Here is a 17,745-nt window from a genome sequence, read left to right as displayed (position 1 = left end):
GATTATTTCATAACCACCTAAAATGTAACCAAAAGTAGATTTCTTTCCCCAAACTTATAGGAAAAAAAATACATTGGCAGAAGAGTGTTAGTCTTACCAAAAAAACCTGTTTACATTTCCTTGTTCCTGTGTCTAAATGAGGTCCCTTAATTACTCTTGACAGTGGACATTTAGCCAACCTATTTGCTACTTTTGAGCCAAGGCAACTATATGAGTTAAGGACAAATGGGGCTAGGCAGGGCTAGGTAGGGGGCCATGGAAGTAGGCTCACAAAAATCCCCAAAATGCTGAGGTATAAGGAAACCAGAGATAAAGGAACAAGCCAGACCACCCTGCCCTAGATGTGGGTGAGGAAGGTATCTTTTTATGACAGTCATCTGTGACCAACAAAGAATAACCAGACCCCAAAGAAGAAGTAAGGCATCAAAGACGTTATCACTAGTCCTTACTCAGTGGTGATATCAGTAGACAATGTTAAAAGATTTAAGTTCCCTGGTTGGCTTCCAGTAAAAGACCAACCCTACAAGCCCGCAGTGGCAACCCAGTAGGGACATCTCTCACTTCTGAGAACTTTCTCTGTGTTTACTAAACTTTTATTCCTTTACTCACTCTCCTTTGTCTGCAAGATTCATTCTTTGACTCTGTGAGATAAGAGCCAAACTCTCCCATCATAGATAGTTTTATTGTTTATAAATATTTTTTCCAAATTCTCTCATCTGAGTAGTTAATAGATGATAGAATTAGAACATCCAAACAGCCCAAATTTTAAAGAGTATCATGCTATAAAGGAGAGTCACTCAACTCTCATCTATCTCCCTACTTATCTATAACATTACATATTTTTTCTCAAATCATCAAGGTATGAAATACATACACACAAAGTTGTTCTTGGCTTAAGCACTAAGGTCTTCAGGGTTTATTTATTATTGCATTAACCCAGCCTATTCTGACTAATAATACTGACTTAAAAAAGGAAAGGACAAAAAGCCATTCACGGGCCCTTATTTTAAGGAATGAAAACACTGTAAATAAAATCTTTCCTTTTGTTCTAGCTATTTCTACTTGGTTGGTTAATAGAAAATATTTTTCATAAATAGTTACAGATTTCATTTGTATTCAGATATTTTTCTTTTTGTTGATGTTCATTTTTGGTAGTGAAGCCATCTTTTCCCAAAGCAGGTTCCACAAAGCATTAGGTCTATAGTATATGAAAAAAGAAATTTATAAGGCGAGAAATATACTACAGAATTAGCTAATTTAATTTATAAGGCATCAGTTAAGTTACAATTTTTATTTTCATAAATAAAGCTCAATTTTTTTTAAAAAGAGTAATTTCTAAAATGACAGATCTCAATTAACCCTGATACCAACTGAAATATTTTTCCTCCAGCTTTTCACCTGACATGCCATGCATTCGCAAAGATGTGAATATAAGCTCTTCCCCTCTCTGAGTTCAATCCATCTTAAAATTTTCCTACAATAAGAAGCACTGGTAAGCAATATGTACTTTACTAAAATTTGATAAAGTTGAAGAAGAGTGTATGTATCTCAGGCATCACATAGCAAAAATATTCTTTCCTCAAGAAACTTTTTCATCCATGATGCTATTGGTTTTCTATCTTTTCTTTTCTTGCATTTTTTGGATCTCCTCTGCCCTCCTTCAAACAGTCCTCAGCTTTTCATCCTTTCTTACTCAATGGATCAAATTTATCCTTTTTGTTGTACAGAGAATTTCAACAAATTTCTCTAAAGTCTGGGTTCCAGCAGTATATACTGAGTGTAGGCCAAGTACTGAACAAATTGCTGCTTCTTTTTAAATGAGTGGCTCCCCACTCTAAAGAATGCTGATAAATATAATATCCTCAATCTTGTTATTCTTAGATGGCCTGAACTCACCAACCAGTTTATTGGATTCTTTCACAACCTTAAATGTCAGTCTAAATGTTGCTTCTTTTTAAAATACACCTCTGAACATTTACACCTTTCTCTGTCCATAAGGTTTCACTGTGCATCTCTCTAAATAGCAATTATTCTGCAGAGTGGCAAATATTTTTCTACTCCATTGGAAACTGAAAAGCCATCAAGTCAGTTAAGGGAATTTTCATCCTGTGAGATAATAAGAGAGGAAGGGAAAAAAAGTGGCTGCATTCAAAATTAAAGGAGGATCAAGCATATATCTATCTCTCTATATATACACATTTGTTTCTGTTATTGTTTTTTAGTGTTACTATTTTTGCCCTGTTCTTATTTTTGTCTTCCACTCTTTTTCTGTGTTTTGTGGTTTTAACTGGACAGTTACAGTTACATTTTTCTCCTTTTTTTATAGCATATCAATACTTGATTTGTTTGTTTTTAACATTTTTTCTCCTAGTTGCCCTGCAGTTTGCAATATACATTTACAACTAATCCATGACCACTTTGAAACAATGGTATGTCATTTAACAGATACTGTGAGTACTTTATAATAACACCACAATCCTAGTCCCCTCCTATTGTCTCTTATCCTGTGTCTTTCAATTTACTTGTATATGGACATCCACAAGCATATATATATATTAAAGCATGTATAATCAAATTCATTGTTGGTATTATTTTGAACAAACTGTTCTCGGTTAGATCAATTAACAATAGGAACAAAAAAAAAAAAACAATAGGAACAGTTTAAATTTTCCTTCCCTTACTTCGTTAATGCTCTCTCTTTATGTGGAAATTAGTTTCCAATCTGTATCATTTCTATTTACTCTAAAGAAACTCTCAAAATTTTGTGCACATCTGCTGGCAACTAATTCCCTCAATTTTATTTGTCTAAAATAGCCTTTATTTCTCCTTCACTTTTGAAGCATAATTTTGTAGGGTACAAAATTCTATGTTGATGTTATTTTTCTCTCAATGTTTTAAATATGTAGTTCACTTTTTTCTTGCTTGCATAGTTTCTTAGAAGTAGGATGTAATTCTAAGTTCTGTTTTTCTATCGGTAAAGTGTTTTTCCTCAACTTCTGGTTTCTTTCAGGAGTTTATCTTTTGCTTTATTTTCCGGGTAGTTTGAAAATTATGTGCCCAGGTGTCATTTTTTAGCATTTATCCTACTAGTGTTCTCTGACTCAGAAAAGAAACAAACAACAATGAGCCACCACTTGAGTGAACTTCAAGGAAAACACTAACTTTAAGGGAAGGCCAAATTCACAACAGAGCAAAATGTTGAGAAGAATGTTCAAAGAAGACATTGAGGATCTGGGCAACTTCCAATTATAAGGGAACACTGAAGAGTCTTCAAGAGTGTGGGGGAGTAATAGGGAAGAGAAACTGATAGAAACCTGAAAAACTTATAAAACTTAGAGTCTGGGAGTTAAGATTGACCTGTGATTCCTATTGTCACTGATATGGAAGAAATTTAATTCCTAATCATCCTGGTGGGCTTGTTGCATAGAATTATGGAGAAACAGGGTGAAAGGATGGAGAGAAGAATGGGTATCTAAGATTTCTCTTAATCTCTGTTTAAAGAAACATGTAGGCTGGGGAAGGTAGGTTCTTATTTCAATCACATTGTTACTTTTTTGATCTGTGAAGCTGATGCTCAGTGTCCTAGTTGGGATATGTATGTCTAGCAAGGATGAAGGGGTTATTCTACTCTGTTAGGAAGGGGCAAGTTGCACATAGGTCATAGGTCTTCTCTTAATTCCTATTGATGGAATTGAGCACCTTCAGGAAATAGGATGTTTTTCTGATGTTGAAACGTTTTATCCCCTAATAAAAGGAAAAGAAACCATAAGAAAATTTGGCTTCAGTCGTTTGTGTGAATGTCTTTCTTATACTCTTGTAAGTAGGTAGACATCCTGGAAACTATGATCTTACTCTAAGGATGTTGGCTCTGTTTGGGGACATCAAAAATGAATTGTGAATGTGTTGACTTTTTTTATTGCATGAAGAGAGGGAAAATTAATTGGGTAATGGAAAACATTATAGTTTTACTAAAATAACCAATTAATTGTTTTGAATTGAAATAAATGGAAAGAAAAAAACTACTTTTTCTATTCAACATTCTCATTCATAGGACAAGCAGGATTTTTTTAAGGCTTGAAATTCAATGTGAGTATAAGAAAAATTTATGCTTTATGCATATCTTTCCAAAAACTGACATTAAAATAAGCTCTACACCTACTGTTATTACAATAGGGCAGAAATGAAGTTTATCAGAAGTTTTAAAAAACTTTCAACACAACATACTCACCGAGTTTGTATATCTTTGAACTGTCCTGATTCTATTTTTTTAACAAAGTAATACAGATATTTCTTTTTGGCACTCTGAATGTGTGGCAAATGCCTCAAGATACAAATATAAATTTTTGGATAGCAAATTCTTTTTTTTAAGATTTTATTTATTTATTTCTGAGAATACACTGAGAGGAGAGAGAGAAGCAGAGACACAGGCAGAGGAAGAAGCAGGCGCCATGCAAAAAGCCTGACGTGGGACTTGATCCCAGGTCTCCAGGATCAGGCCCTGGGCCAAAGGCAGTGCTAAACTGCTTGAGCCACCTGGGCTTCCCTGGATAGCAAATTCTTTATTGTGACTTCCATATTGATTTATTGCATTCTTCTTAAATTTTTATTTTCAGTTGTTATGGATTGGTATTGTGTTACAAGAGAGATATATCAGTGAATTCAGATGAGAACTCTTAGGTATTTAGCATTTCTAATTCACATATTTTTTTTAATTCAAAAAGAAAAAAAATAAAATACTTTTGGAAGTATTATTCTAGACTACTGAACTTAAATATTTTTAGTTTCTACAAGTATGTTGAAAATAATCCTCCAGAGATAGAAATCAACAAGTGTGAAAGGAAGGATAATTGGGTTATCTATGCAATTTTGTTTCAAATCGATGGAGATTTCTAGACTAAAATTCATGAATAAAGTTCTGACTATTTCTAGGATGGTTGATAGCAAAACATTGTTTAAATATAAAACATTTGGTCTGTGGAACTTGAACTTGGATTTTACACTGAATGCCTGTTATATGTCTATATTGACTAATGGAGTAATGATTTCTATTCAGTTGTTCTCAATCTGACTATATAAACTGATCGCCTTCAACAACTGGTTCCTCTTTATATTTATAAATATAAACATATATATATAGTGTTTATGAATATTCAAGTGGTTTTTTTTTAAATTTTTTTTTTATGATAGTCACAGAGAGAGAGAGAGAGAGAGAGGCAGAGACATAGGCAGAGGGAGAAGCAGGCTCCATGCACCAGGAGCCCGACGTGGGACTCGATCCCGGGTCTCCAGGATCGCACTCTGGGCCAAAGGCAGGCGCCAAACCGCTGCGCCACCCAGGGATCCCCTCAAGTGGTTTTTAAACATCAAGACAGGATGGCATTTTCCTGTATACAAAAATATCAATAATAAAAGGAACATCTTAAAGAATATATATTAATTTTCTATGGTTGTGTAATAAATTACCATAAACCATTTAACTTAAAACAATCCCCATTTAATAACTCAAGTTTTTGTAAGTCAGAAGTGTAGCAGGGTTGGTTAGATTCTCTGTTCAGGTTGAAATCAAAATGTTGACCAGCTATTTTCTCATCCAGAATTAGGGCTCTCCCTTTCAAGCTCATTTGGATTCTCAAAAGAAAATTAGTTCCTTGAAGTTGTAAGACTGAAGTCCTCATTTCTTCAATGTCTGTTAAATGAGAGCTGCTCTCAGCTTCTAGAAGCCACCTACTTCCATGTCAGATAATCTCCTCTATCTTCAAGCCATCCACAGTGCATCACATCCTTCTGCTTCAAATGTTTCCGTCTGCTAAGCCAGATAGAAACTGTTTTTGAAATGGTTCACAGGATTAGTTCATGTCCAATCAAATAAATTTCCTGTGCTATACAACATGATATGATCACAGAGGTGATATTACATCATATTTCACAGGTATAGGGTGGCACAGTTTTGGGCTGCCATTTTGGAATCCTGCATATCATGGGGTGGATCCTGAGATCTTCAGATTTAAAAGAAAAAGGAAATATGGAGGGGTACAGGAGAAAAAGAAAAAAGGAAGATGACACAGATACTTAAAACAATCGATGATCAAGACAGGCACTCAGAATTCCTATTTGTTTTGAATATAGAATTTATTTTAGAAAGAAGTTTCAGAGGAAAAATGGAGTTATAAATTTGAAGGCAGAGCACTGTAGTATGAATTGGGATTATACCGGCCTATTGTTCTTTCAAGAAACTTGGCAGAGATGAAAATGGTGCAGAAATTAAGAAAGTCAAAGATGAGAGAGATTTGGGTGTTTATGTTTTGAGGAGATCCAGGAGAGAGGAAAAGCTTAATGAATGCCAGTAAAAAAGAATCAAATTAGTTAAGAATCCCATGTATAAAAGTTTTAAAAAATTAACAAAGCACATGAACTGAGGGTACACAAAAAGCCTATGTGGATTTTTTTTTCTTATACAAAGTAAGTCTTTGCTTGTTTAGTAATACAAAAGTAAGTGGCTCTGGCATTTTCTGTGTGTGCTAACGTTTCTCCTGGTGTGTGCCTTGCAGTCCCTCAAAGTATATCTTAATTGCATTCTGAGAATATTTTCCAAAACAAAATGGTCTGAAAAGAAGGTGACCAAATATTTGAAATGACAACACTCCAAGAATAGCTAGATACCTGGTTGGCATACTCAATTAACATGGAAATCTCACTGAGGTTAGGATTTAAACTGTTAGGCTTAGAATAACTAACAGGCACATGTTCAATATATTATAGTTTTTTTCTATGAGTTTAGCAACTAAATTGCATAAATATCTATTTTTCAATGGTTATTTTAACCAAATAACTACATGTCCCATTTATTTGTAACTGATTGGCAAAAGACTCAAAAAGAACTCAATAAACCCAAACATGCTTCTTAGTACAAAATACACAATTAACATTAGAATTGTCAACATACACAATTTTTTTAAGACTGAGTAACAACATAGCATGTTTACTATTGTATCAAAAAGGAAATACAAGATTTCCCCTATGTTTGTCATTTCTGTTAACACACACATCTTAAAACATCTTTGTAAATGACTATTTTATATAACAGAACTATGTTCATTATTTAAAAATGATAGCTATATATTTTGGGGATAAAATCCCTATGTTGGAAGAAAAATGTTTACCTAAGAGAAAGTTAAGATGGAGCACAGTCTTTGGAATATTGTGGTGTGTGTGTGTGTGTGTGTGTGTGTGTGTGTAAGTAACAACATACTAAGTATTGTAAGTAGATCTAATAATTAGAGATAATTTCATGATTCCAAAGCATGGTAGACCAAATAATTGTTCTTCAAAGATGTCTGTTTCCTAATATCCAGACCTGTAATTATGTTACCTTGCATGGCAAATGGACTACTGGTTATTACCTTAAGAATCCTGGAGGTGAGGGGCATCTGAGTAGCTCAGTTGGTTGAGCCTCTGCATTCAGCTCAGGTCATGATCCCTGGCTCCTGGGATTGAGACCCACTTGTATGGTATCCTCAGCAGGGAGTCTGCTTCTCCCTTTCCTCCCTACTTTAGGCTCTTCTATCTGTTTCTCTCTCTCTCTCTCTCTCTCTCTCAAATAAATAAATAAATAGTTTTTTAAAAGGCATTAAAAAAAAAAAAGAATCCTGGAGATGAGACCATTATCCTGGATTACCTAGGTGGGCCCAAAACAATCACAAAGGTTCTTATAAAATGGAGGCCAGAAGGTTAGAGTCAGAGAAGGAGATACAATAACAAGCAGAGGTTCAGACGATGTGATGATGGGATCATGAGAGAAGAATAAAGATGCTCTCTAGAAACTAGAAGAGGCAAAGGTACAGATTCCAGTTTTTGCCTTCTCCCTTTCCCACAAGGAGTTTGAACAGAAATGCAGCCTTTCTGACTCCTTTTAGACTTCTGATATCTAGAACTGTAGCATAATAAATTTCTGTGGTTCTTTTAAGCTACTAAGTTTGTGGCAACATATTACAGAAGTAACAAAAAACTATTACACCAAGTGCAGTCTAATGTAACTATCCACACTCCAGGTAGTATGTTTAATTCAGTGCTTTTCTTTCCATAATTATGGCTATATCACACGTAAAAATAATTGTTTAGCTTATAAAGAATGGTAATTTTAAAAGTTGATTAAAGCATTTCAGAAAGGCTGAGCAAAATCTCAGGATTCCTGTCACACCTTTAACTACTCAGTGATTAGATTAATCCTGGTTCTAGTAAAGTTCCAGTAGGAGGAATTTAGTAACATGCACAAAAGAAGTGTTATGAGTCTTATGATGTAATAGGGATAAGACTTTTAGTGTGTTGACAAAAGACAGGACTTTATCAAAGATCTGTGTTTCTAGGTAGCATCTGGTTGACAGTTCTAACAGAGGGATAGAACATGACTATGTCTCAGGAGGGTCCTCTTTCTGCCTGGGTAGCCTACAAATTGAAAAATGGCCTGTCCTCATTGCTGAAGTCTTTATTGGCCTTCCTGCTTTGTGTCATGTCCTCTTGCTGAGGATGAGAGTTCAGAGACCTGAGATCTAGCTTCCAGGTATCTCATACAGATGCAATCTCAGCAGTTTGCCATTTGGGAGCAACACTTCTCTATTCCTTGCTCTTGTTTTTTACAAGATAAGATATTCCTTTGTTACCCTCAAAGCTACTCCATAAGTAAATTTAGGAAACTTCCACTTATGTACGAAGGATTTATCCAATGGTTTTCTCTCTGTTCCCTCCTTAAACCTCAGCAATACAAATAAAATATCAAATTGTATTCCAATACAAGTACAGATAAAAAATGTTGATGAATTTTGAGGGAAAGTAGATAAATAAGGACAACTGACTTAGCAGTGAAAGGAAGATAATCCTTACAGTCATGGAGCCAATTAATAGCAGCTAATTTATCCAACAGAAAACAGGGGTCTCAGAACTTTGGATGCAACAACTATCTCTGAAGGCTGGAATGTGAGAGTTAAGACTGCAAGTAGTATGACTGAGGCCCCTAGACTTTTTTCTGCAAGGCTTTGCTACCAAGAGAATGTAGATTTCCCACCACAGCATAATAGAGAAAGTAACCTCACTGAGAAGGCTGGGTTAGTAAGGCTCTGGAATCAAATAACTAAACTCAGAGAAGGAATGAAATTAAGAATGAATGCAAGCCTGCAAAGTGCATGGTGACACCCCTCTGCTCTCTTCTTAACATACTTCCCAGGATTCTTTCTGAGCAGTGGAACAGACCAAACGTCAAAACATAATGACATTTCAGATTTGCCCAGTGGATTAACATACTCTTATTAACCACACTATGGTAAAATTCTTTACTCTGTTAATGAAACCCATCCAAAAAGTGTTTCCAATCACCACCTTACTGCCCTATTTTTAATTATAGTTTTCCAGAGATCACCATGCATTGGTATGTGTCCATACCAATAGCAAAAACAAAAAACCAACAAAACGAAACAGCTCAGAAGAAATAAGCAGTGTTCTTAGTTTTAAAAAAATTCCAGTAAATGTATAAAGCCAGGCAACATGAAAGAAACGCATTCTTTAAAAATATATCACAATGCTACGCAAATGGAGTATTCAGACAAGAAAATAATTATATTTTTTTGGCTTACAAAGTATAAAGTTTTTGATATGTGTGACTTCTCGGCAATGCCATTAAAGGTAACGGGTGCCCTACTCTCCCTTCTCCTCTTCCTGCTAACTGACATGCATGCAAGTGGCTGGGCCAGCCATGGCAAATGATAAAATGGAAGCCATATGGTGGAACAGTAGAGATTTAAGAATCAATAAACTAGATTCCTAATATAGGGGAGCTATCATGTCAGCCTTCAACTGAGGATATTTAGACAGCTACCTGAAGAGAGAAATATTTGATTTAAGCCACTGTTATTCAGTCTCTACAGTAACCAAATCTAATTGATAATGGTAGATAGTTGATGTCTTTTTTTTTAAGATTTTATTCATGAGAGAAACAGAGAGAGAGAGAGAGAGAGAGAGAGAGAGAGAGGCAGAGACACAGGCAGAGGGCTGTGTCTCCATGCAGGGAGCCTGATGTGGGACTCAATCCTGGGACCCAGAATCACGCCCTGGGCTAAAGGCAGGCACCAAACCACTGAGCCACCCAGGGATCCCCAGTTGATGTCTTTCTGATAAGCACACAGACACCACAAAGGAAATAAAGGGAAAACAATGCAAATAAATATTGGGGGCAAGTAGCTAGTGAGTGTCACAAAGCTAATAGTAAAAAACCTGCAGTTTTGACCAAAATATCAATAAACTTTATTTTTAAATCAAAAATGGATATCAATGTCAACCTAAATATCAAAGGATATAAAAAATATATCAAATGGTACAAAGACCATTTAAGAATAGCAAGCTTCAAAATATTTATCTTTATTTATTGTTTTTCAGAAAGCTACTAGAGTACATGTTTCATAAAAATGATAAAAGTGAATCATAAAAAATAAACAGTGTGGGAAACAAAAGAAAAGTATTCAATACAGAAAAAAGGCACAAGACTTCCCAGGAACAAAATAAAATGTTCCTCTACAACAGCTCTTTGTCAGATCTAGAACACAACCAGTTCAGGAAGCAAGATGAACACCAAGTGTTTCAGGAAACGTGAGTCCAAGAAAAAAAAAGATGGAATGGATATCTTACCTGATAAAATATTTGAGCATGTTGAGATGAGTTCTACAGTTCTCTTGGAAAGCCTAGGTTAATCAATCAGTGATAGGAAGAAAGAAAATACACACATACACTCACATGAAATCATTACTAGCTCCAAGAAAAGCAAAATGCTGTCCCAAACAGGAAATGTAATAGGAACAATAAATGATGGGAGCCAGTTTACATATTATTATAATAATAAAATTAAATAGTAGAACACTGAGCCAGGAACTGAGACATGAGTACTGGAAAGTATGTGGCGAGGAAGATGGGTAACAGGACTTTGAACAAGGTTACATCATCACAATCCACAGCAGGCAGACAACTATTCATAAACAGAAAAATCTAGAAATTGTGACATTAGCAATTCCAATGTTTAGAAATACAATGCAACATGCCAGAAGAAATAGATGAATGAGTCGCATAGGTTTACCTTTGGGGAGTGGGAATCAGGAAAGAAGATTAAGGTAGAAACTCCTATTCTTCCTTAGATAGCTTATAATGCTATTATTTTCCTAAATAAAACTTACACGTTTAAAAAAATTTTTTAAACTTATCTCCCTACAATTCATGCTTTCATTTTAGCCACATAAAAAATCCAGATATCTACCTGCTTGGAAATGAAAGAGGGTATCAGAAAAATTTCCTGTCATATCAGTTTTAATTTGCCCACAGTACTTCAGTTTGAATCCTAACATAAAGGAAATAAAGAAGCTTTGCTTTCTGTCTGGTGCCCTGAGCATTGGCTTCCTGCACACACCCATACTCAACCACCCTTTATATTTCAATATTTCAGTAAGAGGAGGGTACTGAAATAACACAGGATCTTAGATTTATTAACCAAATACTGTCAGTAGACTTAGTGTATTGCTAATTTTTAACTGAAATTCAAATAAGAGATGCACATTCATATCAGTTTCCTTGAAGATACAAGACAGTCTCAGTAACAATGGCGAAGTATTTATAGTTGTCTGTCTTCAAATAATTTAATAGCATTGAGTCATAATCAGAACCTCTATGGGGTTGAGTAGCGCAGGTTAAAATGTTTCTATAACTTAATAAGTATTACCTTATTGTGTAGTGTGATTAAGAAATCATTTATACCTTTAATTTTTCAGTCTGTCTTTGCTTTCTTTCCCTCCTTCCTTTCCTTCCTCTTTCCTTCTCTTTATAAGCTTTTCTCTTAAAAACAGTGATTTTGTTTATTCCTTCCAGAAATACTAGATTATAGGCATATTACTCCCAAACAATAGCTAGAGCAAACCTCATCAATTTAAGAATGGAGAGTGCATCATGTAATGAGTTTATGCCTGTATCTGTGTTACCAAATGGATCTAAAGTGCTATCTCAGGGCCTTGTTAATGAGATTCTTCTTATGTAAGGGAATCTGGTAATGGGATCATACCAAATCAGATTATTTAGAGATAATGTTAACACAAATTAAATTAATTAGTGTTCAATTTGTCCTTCACAAACAAAAAAATAAAATAAAACAGCTAACTAGTAATATAGAGTGATACTAGTGATGAAATAACATACTTTAGGATCTAAGCCTAGAATTTGCAAATTAGGAAGTTGATAGAACAAAAGTAGTTGCATATTTAAAAAAGTCATATGTAAGACAAATGCTTTCAAGCCCATCAACAACTGATTCTCCTGCTCATCCAAAGCTTTGTAGGTAGGTCATTCTTATTTCTGCAAATTACATGGTTATTCTATTTTCTAAAATGTTATTCTATGTACAATTTGGTTTTCCTTCAAAACTACTAAAAAGTCACACCTAATATGTAGCATTATTAGCCTAAGTTTTAGATGCTTTTATAGAAGCCATCAATCCCTCTGTATAATTGCACTCTTAAAGATGTGATTCCACTTATTTATCACATTAGCTGTGCTACTGGTAATGAAAATGCATATCCCACAGAAATCATGTGACCTACTGGGAGAAATATTTAAGTAGAAGCTCCTCAGGTAATTAATTACACTGTGTAGAAGTAAGTTGAGATATAACACTAAGAGAATGTATTGCTATGAATCATAGTTCTTTATGAAACTAACTATGTCTCATATGGACATACTGAAAATGTTTAAAATACAGATTTAATTGCTTCTGATTCTACATGTTGCATCAGTGTATTACGCGATGAAATGCATCTCTGTTCCATGCAAACATGAAAGGAAAGAAAGAGAAAAATACCGTTTTCTTCATGGCATGTCATAAAGTTGTGTCAGAAACACAACAGTCTATTCAGCTATTCTGTAATTTCTTGAAAGACAACTATGACAGTTATTCTAGGTGCAGAACACATAGATACAGAGCATTATATAAACAAAATTCCTGTTCTCAAGGATCTTACCTGCATTCATTATGAGGCAGAAACAGAAAGAGAGTAGGGCATTTAAACATGCAATAAACAGTAATGATGGAGACTATATGCACTTTTTTCTTAAACTTATCTAAGGAGATTAGTTTTATTTGAAATCTGAATGGCAACTAAGAACTAAGCATGTTAAAATTGGGTCCAATCAGTTCAGGCAAAGCAAATATCAAATGCAAGATCTCATGACAGAGCCAGCTAATTTTTCCCAGACTCATTTTCTTCTTCCTTATAATAAATAAATCCTCTTTCACTTTAAGCAGGAGACACATCCACACAGCTAATGACTACATTTCCCAGACTGTCAGGGGCAGCCCTTTGAAATGAATAACCAATGGGCTATGAATGGAAATATGTTCAACTTACAAGTCGTGTCCCTTAAAGAAGCTGGTTTCTGTTTTCTTCTTCCCTAGGGTAGGAATCCACATATGGTCCTAATGACTAGTTTAAGCAATGCAAACAAAGACAAATCCCTAGGAAGCTATTAGATCAGTGAGTTGGGAGGATCCTTTCCATAAACCAATCTGTTACATGAGAGAGAAATTCATTTCTATTTGGTGTGAATCACTGAATGTTTTGTTCTATTGGCTCTGTAAGTTTGGCCTGAACTACCTGATACTGATTCTATGGCATGAATAACCTCTATGTGTAAAAGAAAATATTTTAAAATCAGTATGCATAAAACAGTGAGCCTGAAGAAAGGTTAAAAAAAATAGATTTTTGAGAATTAGGCAATGATCAACTTACGGATGGCCTTGTGAATCATTTCATTTTAATTACATTCAATGGAAAATTTTAAGAGGAAGGTGACTTAATTTGGCTTTCTTTTTAAAAACACAAAACTTTGATTGTCTTAAATTGATTCTAATGAGTTAAATGCAAGCAGAAACACAGTAATAAAGCAACTTAAATCATCCAGTTGAGTGACTGACAAGGTTGGAGATCATTGACAAGTCCAGAAAGCATTCAGTTATATATATATTTAACCTATGCCATTGCAAATAATCATATTCAAGTATTCATTCAGCAGGTGATCAGTAAAGACCTCCTATGTATCATCAGCATGTTAAAAAATGGATGCATAATGAGGAATGAGACATGGTCCTTAACTTTATCAAAATCTGTAACACATGCCAGATACATAATATGAAATTGGATTAGGATCTACAAGTATAGGATGTTTTGAGAGAATGAATAGAATTCACTTAACTCTGATTATGCCTCTCCGAGGTAACATTTACTCTAACATGTAAAATATAAGCGCTGACTACCCTAGCATGCCACCTAGCAGGGTGGGGGGACTGTGAAGAATTTCAGGTATAGGCATGAGCAAGGAGTGTGATGTGAAGCTGTATTTGACAGAATCAATCACATGTAGTGGAAAACATGCTTTTACTAGGGATAAACTGTAAGGACATAGTAATACAAAAAATGACAATAATATTTGCAATGTATATCCCATATCTGAACAATTTAGATTACTGCATAAAAGATTGCCTGCAGAATACATTTATGGGATATGCTTCTGGCTAGGACACTTCAGAAATCTTGAAGACAACACTTTGAATGGATCATAGTAGCAACTTTATCTTTGCTTTTTCCCTATAGAAGGAGAATTAGAGCACAACTCAAGTCAATTATGATAAATAGATTTACTCTGAAAAGTCTCTACTTTCTGATATATTTCTTTTTTTTAATTTTTTAAAATTTATTTATGATAGAGAGAGAGAGAGAGAGAGGCAGAGACACAGGCAGAGGGAGAAGCAGGCTCCATGCACCGGGAGCCCGACGTGGGATTCGATCCTGGGTCTCCAGGATCACACCCTGGGCCAAAGGCAGGCGCTAAACCGCTGCGCCACCCAGGGTTCCCTATATTTCTAAATTACATGGAAAAGTTTAATGTTATCCTGCTAATCATCTTATGTTTTGCAAGAAAAAAATATTTTTATCACATTAAAATTCATAACAAAACCTGGGGCACCTAGGTGGCTCTGTGGGTTAAGTGTCTGCCTGCCTTCAGCTTAGGCCACTATCCCAGAGTCCTGGGATGGAATCCCATATTAGGCTCCCTGCTCAGCAGGGAGTCTGCTTCTCCATCTACCCCTCCCCACTGCTTGTGCTCCCTCTCCTCTCCCCCCCCCTCATACTGTCTCTCAAATAAGTAAATAAAATCTTTTAAAAATTTAACAAAGCCTATTTTTAAAAATTTTATTATTAAATATTAGACAAATTAGAAAATGAAATGTATATTTGAACTCCAATTCAAAGATGGTAAAACAAACTTCATTAGAATTTTTCCTGAAAAAAAAAACACATAACTTCTGAATGTGCAATATTACTAAACCAAATAATAATGTTGGAAAGGATTCTGAAATGTATAGATCCAAATGATCTGTTCCAGCTGCATTAAGTACTGAGTTCAGTTTTTGTATCCCAAACTATGGTTGAAGCATGAAGTTCACTATGTTATTTGCAGAGATTAACTGGCCATGAAATCATCAAAACTTAATCAGCATTTACATTCAAAATATTAATAGGGATAAATTCAAAGCAAGTTACCTGAAAAACTACTGAACAAAAAAGCTGACAGAGGCAGATAGGTATTCTACATATAAACATTATTATTTTCCAGTTTTTCTTATAAAGTAGCACTTTGATTTTGTAAGACCAACAAACTAATATCTAACACGTACATTTACCATGACATGTGTGAAAGACAATACTGATTAGAAATGTTAGGTGAATCGAGATCCCTGGATGGCGCAGCGGTTTGGCGCCTGCCTTTGGCCCAGGGCGCGAACCTGAGACCCGGGATCCAATCCCACGTCAGGCTCCGGGGGAAGGAGTCTGCTTCTCCCTCTGCCTGTGTCTCTGCCTCTCTCTCTCTCTCTGTGTGACTGTCATAAATAAATAAAAAAATATATAAACAAAAAAAAAGAAATGTTAGGTGAATCTGATGCAAGAAGGAAGCTCGTGGGATACTCTCCAACGGCACTATACCTGGGCGTGGTCTGCAACTGACTAAAGATATAAAAGACCAATTATTGAGCAAATAAATCCAGAAAAGCCTTTTTCATTGTACTTGACAAATGCACAGAAATTGTTAATACAGAATACTTCCAATACAGGCATTTGTGTCCATTATCTTAATGGTGATACGAAGCAAGAATTGTGTTGTCGGTTTTTTTTTTCTTTTTTTTTGGGGGGGGGGATCTACTACCAACAAATACAGCTAGCTCTGTGTTTGTGTTATATCAACGAAGAGATGTGAAATGGACTTCACACTTCAGGTTTTGAGTAGAAATATGTTTTAAAGGCAGAAGCTTGCACTAAATTAATATTGGTGCATCAAAATGTAAATCAAATACTAGTTTCTTTACTAAGACTGACTTGGCCAAAAAAATCAGTAAGTTGCACAAACTAAATATATTTGATCACATGTATTAAAATTGTGAATATATAAATCGATGTATTAAAATCAATATTTGCTCAATTAATAATATAAGAACTGACTGTAAACAAGTGTTAATTCATGCTGAAATAAAATGTTTTTCAATGGCAAGAGTACAGTTGCAAATTTGGAACTGAAGAATCAACTCTCAGTGTTCCTGTCAGATAAGAAACCAGTTTGGTTCCAACTCTTCAATGATGAGAATTGGATAGTCAATCTTCCTTTGGTATTTTTAATGATTTTAATCCTTTCACACAAGGAAGGAATGCAACAGGGCAGACAAGATCCAAGGGCACAAAATAAAGTTGGAAGTTTGGAAGAAAAACATTTGTAGGGAAGTTATGACATGTTCCATGATTTAACAATTATGAGTAAAACAGGTCATGATGCTAATATGTACTTAGTTGAAAGTTATCAGCAATTGTCCCCCATGTCTGTTGATGATTGTAGCCCTTCTGAGAGCTGTGAGGTGGTATTTCATTGTAGTTTTGATTTGTATTTTCCTGATGGTATGTCTTTTCATATGTCAGTGTCTTCGGCCCTTTTTTTAAAATGGATTGCTTTTGAGATGTTGAGTTTTAGAAGTTCTTTACATATTTTGGATACTAACTCTTTATCTGATATGTCATTTGCAAATATCTTTTCTCATTTGTAGGTTGCCTTTGAATTTTACTTGTTTCCATCACTGTTCAAAAGCTTTTTATTTTGATGTAGTCCCAATAGTTTTTGTGTTTGTTTGCCTTGTCTCAGGAGACATACCTAGAAAAAAGTTGCTATTATAGTCGACGTTAAATAAGTTACCCCTGGGTTGTTTTCTAGGATTTGTATACTTTCAGGTCTCACATTTTGGTCTTTCATACATTTTGAATTTAAGTAGCAGCATTACTTACAATAGCCAAGATACAGAAGCAGTCTAAGGTGTCTATCAATTGATGAATGGATAAAGAAGATGTAGTGTATATGTATATACACAACGGAATATTATTCAGTCATAAGAGAATGAAATCTTGCCACTTGCAGCAATATGTATGGAGCCAAAGAATATAACACTAAGCAAAATAAGTTACAAAAAGACAACTACCATATGATTTCACTAATATGTGGAATTTAAGAAACAAAACACATGAGCAGATGGGAAAAGAGAGAGAGAGAGAGAGAGTGAGAGAGAGATACAAATCAAGAAACAGACTCTTAATCAAACAAATTAATTGGTGGTTACCAGAGGAGAGGAGGCTG

At 35.0% G+C, this 17,745-nt stretch overlaps 1 long non-coding RNA gene across 2 annotated transcripts in view; it reads right to left on the bottom strand.

Annotated features, from left to right (window-relative positions):
* Positions 1 to 17,745, bottom strand: part of LOC140604596 (uncharacterized) — a 45,797-nt gene that overhangs the window by 15,139 nt on the left and 12,913 nt on the right. Inside the window, exon 3 of one of the 2 annotated variants that reach the window (XR_012007415.1) lies at positions 883 to 1,198. The exons of the other annotated variant lie outside the window; for it this stretch is intronic. This is a non-coding gene — a long non-coding RNA (uncharacterized lncRNA). Of the gene's footprint in view, positions 1 to 882; positions 1,199 to 17,745 lie in introns of those variants that run through there. 2 annotated transcript variants of the gene reach the window in all.

This window comes from Canis lupus, chromosome 15 (assembly GCF_048164855.1).
Source record: "Canis lupus baileyi chromosome 15, mCanLup2.hap1, whole genome shotgun sequence".
NCBI classification, from domain to species: domain Eukaryota; kingdom Metazoa; phylum Chordata; class Mammalia; order Carnivora; family Canidae; genus Canis; species Canis lupus.
This window is presented reverse-complemented; position numbering and strand designations above follow the sequence as displayed.